The following is a 12,370-nucleotide window of genomic DNA, read 5'->3' on the forward strand; positions in this document are numbered from 1 at the left end:
TGTAAGGATACAACACCCAGCAGAAGTATGCAGGAGTTAGTGGGAACAAGATTGAGCATGTAGGAGAAAATACAATGATCTTGTAACAAGCTATAATGCAATCCTAACTCCTTTGATGGTGATGCATAAACTTCCACTAATTCTGAATAAGTTTGGTAGAGGCCTAGAACAAGTACAAGATAAGCAGTACGGGGAATCCAGGTTCTAGTAATAAAAAATTATTTTCTTGGAACTGGCGTTCCTTTTGGGAAAGGCTTCTTATTGGTTTTGTGGTTTAACACCAATAGGCATTAGATGGAAATGATTTCATCCTTGTTGGACTACTGTAGAAATGAAAAACATTATTCATACAGATGAGGATAGTACAGATACTCAAACACAATTACACGCTTCTACTGAGATGAAAAAAACAGAAGTGACCTGAATTAATACTGTGAGTGTTAGGAGGGTATGAAGGAAAGCGAGAAAGCTGAAAGAAGACCTAGATGTACAAAAGGGGATATGCTTTATGGGGTACGGTTTAAGAAAGAAGTGAAGAACCCAGTGAAACCTAGCAGAGGACTGGGAAGATGGGTGGTGAGGGGAATTCTCAGAAAAGATTCAAAAGGGAAAGAGAAACTGAAACATTGTTTGGAGAATGTAGGACATCTGTGACAGTTCCCTGCTGATTATAAACTGGTAAAAATGGCAAGTCGCTGGCTGCTTTCTATTGATAATTTGATATTTAGAAGAGATTTTGTCTCTCTCTTTTTCTGCCTCCCTTGGACTGGCAGAACTCTGTAATGAAGTCACAGGATGTCCTTCTAAAGAAAACAAAGACTGAGGGCTTTTTGTTGGTTTTTCTGGGTTATTTATTTATTTATTTATTTATTTTTCCAGAAAGAGCCTAGCGTTGACCTAAGGCTGTTCCCAGTGAAGTCAGTGGTGGAACTCCTACCGACATTTCATTAGAGAACACTTCTAGCATCATGGAGACTTTTTGAAAACTCTGCTTGCAAGACAAACCAAGAGCAAACAGTACAAAATGGATCCTGCAGATGAATTAGTTTGTCACCTTTTCTGGGACAGCAGTGATAGGACACGTGTGCAACCAAAAGTTTCAGAGTCTTTCAAAGTTTTCTGATGTTTTCTGATCAATGGATCCCGACAATTTTTTTAATGTAGATAAAAAATAGCATAAATGTACTGTCAGCTGTGCTTCCCAGTCACTTTTCTCAAATCTCCTGTAAGCACTTCACACGTTGTTACTGGCCTTTAGACCAGAGAATGACCAGCACTAATAGAGAGACTCTCTTATATGGCTTTTGCCCTTAGGCGGTATACAACCATAGTGAAAGTAAGTGATATCCACTGCCCCAGACAAGTGAGAAGTTAAACAGGCAAGACATAGGAAACAGGTGCAAAGAAGGAGGGCACTGTGAACTCCTTTACTTGAACTCCTTTACTTGGAAATATTTGAAGCAACACCACAACACTAAGTCATTAGTCAAGTGACTTACACATTTTTTCACATCCAGAAACTGTCCACAGTCAAGAATGCAGTCTAACATGCCTGAATGCAACTAGGTCATTCTATAAATATATTGTTAATGGGATCATGATTTCCCTATTTGTGTAAATATGTACCTGTTTCATGTAAGTGTTGGAAATAAGTCATTAATCTATGCTGATAGAACACTCTGAAAGTCTGAAACATTGTACGCGGTTCATATTACTGTCATAACAAGTCAGGTCCTACAGATCTGGTACATTAGTTGGCTTCGAGCAGATGTGGAAATGCTGTATATACCATTGCTAAAGGTACTGCAGTCATTGTTTTCAGATACTTAGAGGATACATACACTGGATCACTTTCCATTGTGTTTAGACCCAATCTTGACTTCAAGTGTTCAGATTGTCTGCTTGTGCAGCTCAAGAACGTGGAACTCGAGGTCCTAGATCCAGTTGAGTGTTTTACATTTTATTATACACAATAAATGTAATGATGGGTATGTGCATTTCAGGCTATTGGCAGGGCAAGATAATAGGGCACACTGCTGATTCACACTCAGTCAGAACCTCCATGTCCCTTTCTGTAAGGCTGTTCTCCAGCCTCTCATCCCTCAGTCTGTACAGATATCCAGAACTGAGCCATCCAAGGTACAGAATCTAGCATTTGCTCTTGTTAAACTTCATGCAGTTGATGAGTGCTCAAACCTCCTATTTGTCATGGTCTTTCTGCCAAACCTCTGCCCCTGGAGAGGGAGCCAGCAGCTCCTCTTCATTAATATAATCTGCAAACTTACTTAGTATACATTCAAGTCCTGCATTCAGGTCATTTATGAAGATACTGAAGATAACTAGCCCTAAAGTGGAATCCTGCAGAGCCCCACCAGTGACTGTATGCCAGCCTGATGTAACGCTATTTACTACAACCCTTTGAGATTAATTTATCAGCCAACTCTTCACCCATCATATTACATACCTATCCAGCTGCATGCTGGATATTTTGTCCAAAAGAATCTTCACTTCTTTAAGATCTAATTCAAGAGCTTTATGTGGCAAAATGAAAAACATTTCTCTTAGAACAGTTGCAGTATGGACTTCAGATCAGATGGTAAGACATGCTGCTTTAATCCCTTATGCCTGCCTCTTTTAACCCCATGTATTTCTGACTTACTGTGAGGTCTTCTCATGACTTGTTCCAGGAGTTTTCAAGACTGTTCACCTCCCAGATGACAAATTTTCTTATTCAAATACTTGGGACTGCAGTCACCATGATGCCAATGTCTTCTTTCTTTTACTTTGCGTGTTCTTACACTGTACTGTTTTCGTTTCCTGCTCTCTTCTGTGTTCAACTTATACCCCAAGGTGCTCTGCCAGGTAGTGCTGTTCTTTCCCAAATTACACTTTCATTAAGGCTGGCAGCTGCCTTCTCCTAGAGAGTCAAGATGCCACCTATTAACTGAGTGACAGTAACTTCTTCCCATGTGAGGTCAGAGGGTGTTGATCTGGCTAAGATCAGGTCTTACTGGGAAGCCAGGAGCCTGAGCACTGCCTTATGACTAAGAACCAGTGAATTCCTATTTAGAGCATCCTGTGAATCTAGAATTTGCTCCCACACCAGCAATGATAACCACCCTGTGGGCTTCTCCCTGATGTTGCATACTCCTTTTTCAGGTATGAGGATCTCCAGTTGTTTTGCCAAGAGCCAACCACTTGAGATCACCCCAGAAACCGATACTTTATTTAAAGACTCTTCAGTGGGATTCCTCTGGATGAACGCCGGGGACTGTTTCTGGTAGGAGAGTGTCTGTTTTGGAGGGTGCGGTGCTTCTGGCTTCGTTTCCCCTTGAAGTTTTCAGGTTAGTGCTTGCACACAGGGAGAAGATTGAGATGAGATCTCATCCACAGTTGTTCGTTTTACAATTCTATTTAAAAAAATAACATGGGGGAATTTTCTAGATTCCATCCAATCCATAATAACTTTTGAAAAGTTAATTTGCTGCAGCTGCTTTATAACTTCTCCTAAGGCCACAACTCAACATGATTACACAACCGCAGTAACTTTTATGGCTGAGTGGAAACACTATCTTGGTTTTGTTGTTCTACAAAAACCAATATTTGGTTTAAAGATTCCCTTGGATTTTTAATCCACTTTGCTAGGAAATCTCACTCACCACCAGTATTTTGAGATACTTCACCTGCTTTCGTACTTGCTTCCCATACTGGAAAAAATGACAGCCCTCCATCCTGCAGGGGAAGTTTCTGAACATGAATTACGTCATATTCACATCTTTTGTTAGGCTGTACTGTGCAGGTCTTTATGGGGACTCAGCTTATGTACTTCATTCCTTCTTCCTGATAACCCCCTCCCGTGTGAGAACAGTGTCAAACATAGCATCCAGCTGGCCGGCCCCTGGGTATGCTAATAAAAGTTCTGCTTCTCCAATCATCCAGCGTTGCCCGAGGAGTCTGTCAGCAAAAATAAAAAGGATATTTCTATTTAAATACCATACAGTGCCTGCACACTGGAAATATTTTTACCGTGGTAGCATACATGCCACTACCAATAATGGTGTATTGTTGTTATATGTTGGCTGTTAAAATTCAGCCAGCACTAAAAATTGCCATAGCAAGTCCTAGTATAGAAGGTATTTGTTTGTTTTCGCAGGTTATTTGAAACAGGGAATGAAAAATAATTAGTGGTTTTGGAGTTCTACCTTGCATTTTTTCTGCTTAAAAAGGTCTTAGATTATATTTGATGGTGATTGGATCTTAACAGAAGCCTTACATCCTGGGAAAGAGTGGGACTGAAGAACTAGCGGGCAAATTTTGGGGTTCATTTTGTTAGGAAAAAAAATGCTCTTTCCTTTTCGGGGTGAGAACAACTGCTACAGCTTTCTGGCCAGCAAGTGTTCAGTTTACACCACTAAAAGTACAAAAGGGATACTCAATGACAATTCAAAATCAAGTATAATTAGAGAGGCATTATAAACATTAGTACTAACAGTCATTTTTGCATTTCTCTGTTCGGATAAAGGATTAAAACATTTCCACCTATAATGTACTGAGCCTCTGAAAGGCCTCAAGCGATCCAATTGTGCTCCAGGGTCCTCTTCATTCGTAGGTGGAAGTTATTGGCTCAGAGAGATGAATCCCCATATGGTCAGCCTTCTAACTGAAGACAGACACCTAAATTTGTACACAGATAATTGGTCCGACAGCCAGAGAACACAGTGCTCTTCCCTTGATTCAATAGGAAGTTTGGCTGGCTGTATAACATGGCCATAAAGGTGTCAAACTGGAGACATATAGACCAAAGGTTTTATTTTTAAATGGCTGCTGAAAATAAGGGTCCTAAATCTACACTTCGACAAACAAACACACACCTGATTTTCAAGCTGCTGAGCACCCAGTGGCTTGACCACAGGTTTGAATACTTTGGCTTACGTGACATGTCCGAAGCCACACAGGAAATCTGCTGCAATTCCAGGAATAGAGCAAAGATCCTGTGCTTTAACCACAAGTTGGCTATGTTTTATTTGTCAGCAGTCATTCCCACAAGGAGACTAAACCAGGGATCTCACTTTATCTAAAGTCAGCAAGGTTACCTACTAGCAATGTATCTAAAAGATATTCCTTGTTCTCTGAGCAGTAAGTTGTGTAGAGGACCCTGGAACAGCAGCTTGGTGCTTTGAAGAATCTGACTTGTTAGGACACACATAAGTAGATATCAGAGATAAAGGACAGTATGTCTACATCTCTGTCATCTGCACTTCAGGCTACTGCATGGGTTGAAACTGCAGATTGGAAATGCTGTTGTAGGTGGGAAGGTGAGCAGTAGGCATTGCCCTTTACTTTGCTTAAAAAGCTGCTTCTGTGGTATGCAGCAGGACAGAAGCTCCACTATGCAAAGCTGATCCTTTTTTTGATCAAGGCACATGAAGGTAGCAGTCTAATCCTACTTGTGGAAGTGAGTACGTAGGACATTGCTCATGTCCCCTACCTCATATGACTGAAGAGCCAGTATCAGTCTCTGTGTTGCTCTGTGGCTTGGAGTCTGTTCTGAAGTCTAGTCTTGCCCTCTGCCCACACTGTTTGCATACACATGGCAGCAGAGGTGGACTTCTGACTCCCTAAAGCAGAAGAGTTTGAAGGTCAGTGGCTGGAGCTGGAGCCCACATTCTTCTTTCAGTGAGCTAGCTGTATGCAGAAGTACAAAGCATATCACAGGCCAGGTATCAAACAAACAGCCCAAGTGTGGTTTCTCCAAGAAGGGCATGAGACAGGTTGACCAGAGAGGCAGTGGATGCTCCATCCCTGGAGATACTCAAGGTCAGGATGGATGGGGCTCTGAGCACCTGATAGAGCTGTAGGTGTCCCTGCTCATTGCAGGGGAGTTGGACCAGATGGCCTTTAGGAGTCCTTTCCAACTCAAATGGTTCTGTGATTCTATGATTCTATGTCCATTTAGCATGGATGAGAAGTGTGCTTTAAGCCAGCCTGTGAGTCCAACTTTGCAATACAGGGATCTCCACTGCCATCATGCTACCAAGCTGTGAATGCTGAGTGGTACCACATATATTGAGACCAGTAGAATCCTAAGTCTAAAGTGATGGAACTCAGGATTCAGTGATGCAATACTGCTTTATATTATCAGGGAATTACTCTTTTTTTTTTTTTTTTTTTTTTTTTTTTTTTTTTTTAATGAAAGAACCAATTGCTGTCTCTCTGATTACACTTAACTATATTTCTCGTAAGTACCAGAATGAACTTGAAAATCTGTTTTTGCACATTGTAGTTTATGCCTATTAGTATGAACTATTTTAAATGGAGCTGTTTAGCAGGTGAGAATGTGCCGCAGGGAAAAGGCACTGAGCCATAGCTTTTATAAAGAAAATGTTGAGGCTCTCTTCACGGTATATGCATTTGACTTTGTATAATGCTAGACAGTGGTTTCCAAATGACATCTTATGTAATTCCTAAGTCAAGTAAGATAACAAAAGGGGCTGTGTTGCAGTCAAATTACTATAACTAAAAACCTTCTCAACATTATACTTATATACTTATTGCTAAACCAGTGAAGACAATTACAAATTACAAAGTAGAAAATGTTCAAACATTCATTACCATATTTCTTATATCAATGCAAACTGCACATTCCTCTTAGACACATGCCAAATGTGTGACTTTAAACAAAATATTTCTTGAGTTACACACGTACAAAGAGGATCTGAGTGATTTTCTTAATTGTTCTGATCATTTGGTTCTATCTGAACAGATTTTTTTTCTCTCTTAAAAGGAAATATATTGAGCTGTGGACAGGGCAAACACAGAAAAATTTAGGCTACACAGTAATATGAAGGGGAAGAGGGGAATTGTAAGTGACAAGTGGGTTACATTGAAAGTCCCATCTTGGTTTCGACAATAGGGCTGATATCTTGATCCTTGCATTTAAGAAATGTAGATTTCCACATACTAAGCATCTTTCATGAATTACTGCAGATCTGACACATTTGAGTTATTACGCTCCTCCTGGGAGATTTTTAAATCCAGTTGTAACAACAGATTATATGAAACAGCTGGTCAAACAGAATGAGGAACCAGTTCATTGGCATCTGATGAATTAACAAAAACAGGCACAATACAAATTTCAGCAAGAACTAGTGATTCTCCAGGAGAACAGGAACCAAAAAGAAAAGAGCAGGAATCAAATTACAGCAGCTGTTTGGCCAACAGGTAGGGTAACTATTTCTTCATGGCCAAGGCTTGGAAGACACATGAGAGACTTATTGCAGCTTCTGCAAATAGTAACAAAAGAACAGTGCTTACAGAAGTTCATGCATCAGACTGTCTGCTAATGCAAGGACAGAACAGGCTTTGTTTTCTCACGAGGGATGAGTGGCTTTACAGACAGCAATCCTTTGCATGTCACAGATCCAGTGGCAAGAAGAAGTCTTTGAGTATCAAGACTATTTGAAGAAATGGGGAGAGGTGTTTCACAACACTGATGGGACTGAGCTTTATGGTGCTCCTGTCTTCTTCATATAGAAGTTCCCACGCAGTGTGTTATCTTTACAGGGAATATCCTGAGAAATCATATTAAGGTGAAATGTCAGGAGAAGGAGCTGAACAAAGCAACTTGTAAAATGAATAGAAAGGAATTAGCAGGGCTAGGTGGCTTTTACCCTGGACTGCAAAGGGAAACCAAGTGGCAACAGTTGAACTTACAGTGTGTGCTCCGTCACTACATCTCTGGCATAAAGGACCATGGACCATGTGGATAATGGTGATTGGGCTAAAATAAGGAAGTGGTTTCAAACTTAGAGAGAGGAGATTTAAGTTGTACATAAGGAAAAAAGTCTTTTACAATGAGAGTGGTGAGACACTGGCACAAGTTTCTCAGAGAGGTGGTGGATGCCCCATCCCTGTAGACACTCAAAGTCAGGCTGGACAGGGCTCTGAGCACCTGATGGAGATGGGCTGTTCCTGTTTATTATAGGAAAGTTGGACCAGATGGCCCTTAAAGGTCCTTTTCAACTCTAAAGATATTCTGTGATTCTACGATTCTAAAATGACAGAAGAGAGAACAATAAAGATGATGAGAAATATAGATGGGTTTCTGTAGGAGAGGAGGCTAACAGATTAGAAAAAGGTGGATAGTAATATAGATCCATAAAACCATGAAGAATGAGGAACAGGGAAGGATTACTCATTGTTCCTTGTAATAAAAGCAGTAAAAACAAGTTAATAAAAGTATCAAGTAGAGGTTTTAAAACAGACCAGAGGAAGCACTTTTTAATGCAATGTATAATTAAGTTGTGAAAGTCTTCAGCAAAACATACTGTGGAGGCCAAAGGTTTAAATCGGTTAGAAGACAGATTAAATAAATTCATATAGGACAGTTTTTCTTTGTAGTTAATTGACACTGGCTGCAGCCTCCAGCCCAAACAGTAAATCACTGATTGCCAGAAATGCAGGTGTGTTAGGGAAAGGAGCATGTTGTATCTGCTATTCTCTATGCTCTTCCAAGTCATGAACAAATACCGCTTTTTGGGGAGCGATACTTTCCCAAGGCCAAGGCAATCCTCAAGCTGTGGCTATCTCTGGTGGGGAGATGGATCTTGAACCCTATCCTTGTGGCAGGGCCATGAAAGGGAGAACTCCCTGCATTTGAAAAGCAGGTGTTTGAAAGGGAAGTTCAGTTCAATTCCTGAGGCAAAGTTACCATTCTTGAGCACTCCGCCACTGTTTGGGTGGTTGTGTACATTTCTGCAGGTTTCTTGGATCGTCTTTTTAATCAAGTTAAAACAGGTAAACCCGTGTCTATAACCTGTGTCCCAGGCTCTGCCATTTGTGGCTTACGTGAAGGCAGCACAGAGTGAGATGGAGTAATAACCACAATCCTTTACTTCATCTGAGACAAATGAATATCAACTAAAGGTTTGTCTGCTTGACTTACAGGAAATGAATCTGGAGGGTTTGTTATCGAATCCCTGGCATTGCTATTGTGGATGTAGCCCTCACTGACAGTGAGACTAGTATCATGACTTTACCAGGGACTTAACTGTGATGTATATCTTTTATACACGTAAATTTTCTAGCAATACTTGCTCATGCTGCCATTTTTCCTTGCACTGAATAAATGGCTGGGTACACAAGGACTACCTCAGCCTAATAACTAATAACTGATGTTATTATTTGCTGAATGCTGAAGTTTATGTCAGTTGAAGATTAAGGAATCACAGTACTGAGATGAATGATGACTGAAGGTTTTCTGTTTGTTTCTGAAGCTTCTGTCTTGTTCAGAACTGGGGAGATCCTACCATAACTCTGGACTATCTGCTATGGCCAATACACTGTTACTATCATGTCTTAAATGCATGAAAATTCCAGAGAAACACCTTGGAATTTCTGGCAATTTCTTTAAGTGCATTTAAAGGTAAGAAGGTGTGTTTGATGATACCAGATTTTTTTTTTTTTCAAAGAAGCATAGCTTTTTTTGTAATGGCAATGCAGGCTTCTCCACAGTCCTTCAGTATGTTTACCTCTGACCTAAAGCAATCCAGAGTACTGCACTTGCCCATGACTTTTGAGGCATGAGATTCTAACAGATGAAATCATTGAAGACCCAACTCAGTCTTCTGCAGTAAGGTGCATTGTCATTCTTACCTAAGCGGGAATAATAAGTGAAGGAGAAGAGAAAGATGTGTGGGACTTGAAGCAAGTAAACTTCAGGCTATTGGCTCTGAATTTGAATTCTGCCCTTCAACTCTGGTAGACAGGAGTCATCTTCGGGATTAAACTGGAACAGTTTGTTTGGTATCTCAGTGGAACAGTGGAACTCCGTCTCTGTCTCCCACCAGCAAATACCAAATAGTTCAGATGTTCTCCACCCACAAATCAAAGCGAAGTTTTAGCCAAGTTTTCAATGGATCTCGCACATAATGTTCTTTTTATTTTTCACTAGATGTAATGAAGTTACTTTTTTTTTTTTTTTCTACTCACGACCTTCTTAGACAATATTTTCCTCACCAAATATGAATGACATGTTGTGATCTATTTGATGGGACTTGGTTGTGACATTGGCCATTTCCCATTGTCTATTTATCTAATATAGAGAACATTACTTGTCCCTGGAGTCTGAACTCCATTAACAATAAACACTCCATTGAAATATCCACAAGATCTTTTTCAACAGGCAAAAGCCCAATAAATTCTCAGCTGTTCAAAACGTGTAAGAATGAGTAAGAAAATGTGGCATAAAGGTTTTGGATGAAAACCTAAGTATTCTGTTATCATGCTGAATGTCAATTGAGGATTTTCCATGGGGAACTAAGCTGTTTGGCTGATTTGCTGTATAGTAGTCAAATATTTCTGGCTTAGAGCCTTTTGCAAAGTTATTTTAACAGATTAAATAGGAATCAGGGAAGCTATTAATTTTTCAGTCATATGATCTTATATTCACTCTTGTAATCAAATCGTATTCCCACCCCCACAGTTTTACTAAAGAAATGTGAATCTCATACTCTGCCTAGAGTTCAAAGAAATTAAATTATAGTGAGTTTACTTTATATGGAATTGCTTAATCAGAATGCAGAGTTCCACTAATCATATTTAAATATAGTCACTGTAAGCCAAATATTGACCTTAGGTTAAAAGATTTTTATGGCTTATTTAATGGAGACCCATTTATAGAGCACCACAAAGAATTCTAAATCATGTAGATGCAGGGAAAAATGAGATGATTAGAAATGCAACAATGAACAGCCACAGCCATTGTCATTCTTTGGAAATGGTATTATTTAAAATTGCTTGAAAGATACTGTAAGTCTAATAAAAATAGTGCCAAAAAGGCAGAAAAAGAATAATTTTTGGCTACAGAACAGTAGAGATTTCTAGAAGATAAACAAAAAATGCAATTAATTTTCCCCTTAGATCTTGATATTCCCAATATACTCTTCTGGACCATCAACACAGCGTAAGTGAGTGAAGGTAAAGATTTATGTGTGAAGACATATGCCCATCTCTTTCTTCTTAATTTTACTTCTTGTGGTAGTTACAGGGTCAACAAAGATTCTCAAGTGCACAAATGTGTTTCGCTGCATAGCAATTCCTAAAATGAGAGGGAATTAAACATCTGCCTGGCAGTCGTGCCATTAAAAATCTCCCCTTTTCTGTTGGATTATCGTGGTTGTCAGCGTTCAATCATGATTTTATCTACCCTTGCTTATGGTGTAGCATCAGGATAGTTTTAACTATATGCTATGTAGGGCAGTAGTGGTAATTAGCAATCACAATGTAAAGCTGTAGAAAAGAAGAATTCAGGGGAGACTCTGGTTGGGACATACAGTTTTACTGAATGATGGGGCTGCAAGTGAATAAACTTGAACTGGTGGACTCAGTACTCTTGCATGGTGAGTTTCACATGATATCCATATTTCCATTGCTTTTCATTATGACTGTGCAAGTATTGCTCTGGACTTAGTGGCAGACAATTGGCAACATAAGCCACTCTGTCATAAGTACGACCTAATTTTTAGTCTTATATACCATCGTAATCCATTTTAATCTTGAAGTGTGTACATTTTCACATGCAGTTTTTACAACAGAAACATAAAAAATCAAGCTTTCTTTGTATTGTAGCTATTTGCAACAAGAAACTTCTTTCTTTGCTCTGTTCTTTTTCCATTTCACTTTTAATTTAATATTCTCTGAGTCTTCTTTAGCTGACATTTCTGAGAATTGGAGGTAGAGTTGAGTTGGCACTTTCTTGGGTTTAGAAATAGAGGAGCTAACCAATAAGTGAATGTGGGCTAGACAGCCTCAGAACTGTAGTGCTGATGGGCCAAAGTGGATATCCTGCGTGCCAGCAGTCCCCTGCAGATGGGCTCACAGGAAAATAGCACTTAAATTCTCATCTGGGTTCAGTCAAATCATTACAAGCCTTGTTAGTTCTTACTGTTTTATCTTTCAGTGCAGTGGCCAACTTTTCAAGGCTCAGACTGGGTCCTTGGGGAAGTTCATGTTGCAGCACTGAAACGAAGTGCAAACCCTCTATCTGTCTGTCTGTCTTTCTAGTCCTAAACCAAGATATTTATATCCTGTGTCTCACTGAAGCAGAGCACTCTGCAGAATTTCATGTATCCCACAAACTTGCATGGATGTGAGTAGGCAGAATTTGGCCTTGACCAATGTACTGCAAAGCTGAATCAGCCCTATTTCATGCCAGTCTTTCACAGATTTGTCCACAAGAATGGTTTCTGCTGTTCTACTCTTCATCCTCCATGGCTTTCTTGAGGCGTCGGGCTGTCATCCATTCATGCAAACAAGAGGCCAAGTTCCTTGAGGGGCTTAGGGAATGCAAGTATGCAGTTGGCAGCTAATC

At 39.9% G+C, this 12,370-nt stretch overlaps 1 protein-coding gene across 18 annotated transcripts in view; it reads left to right on the plus strand.

Annotated features, from left to right (window-relative positions):
• KCNE2 (potassium voltage-gated channel subfamily E regulatory subunit 2) overlaps positions 1-12,370 on the plus strand; it is an 88,792-nt gene that overhangs the window by 52,628 nt on the left and 23,794 nt on the right. For 12 of the 18 annotated variants that reach the window (XM_042810039.1, XM_042810040.1, XM_042810049.1 and 9 more), the window contains 2 exons: positions 880-2,596; positions 3,160-3,344. The gene's annotated coding sequence lies outside the window, so the exon portion shown is untranslated. Of the gene's footprint in view, positions 1-879; positions 2,597-3,159; positions 3,345-9,275; positions 9,425-12,370 lie in introns of all 18 variants that reach the window. The other 6 variants (XM_042810047.1, XM_042810054.1, XM_042810042.1 and 3 more) reach the window with 5 other exon arrangements.

Source organism: Centrocercus urophasianus, unplaced genomic scaffold (genome assembly GCF_019232065.1).
Source record: "Centrocercus urophasianus isolate 14NV4802_14NV808 unplaced genomic scaffold, USGS_Curo_1.0 seq_12, whole genome shotgun sequence".
Lineage (NCBI taxonomy): Eukaryota > Metazoa > Chordata > Aves > Galliformes > Phasianidae > Centrocercus > Centrocercus urophasianus.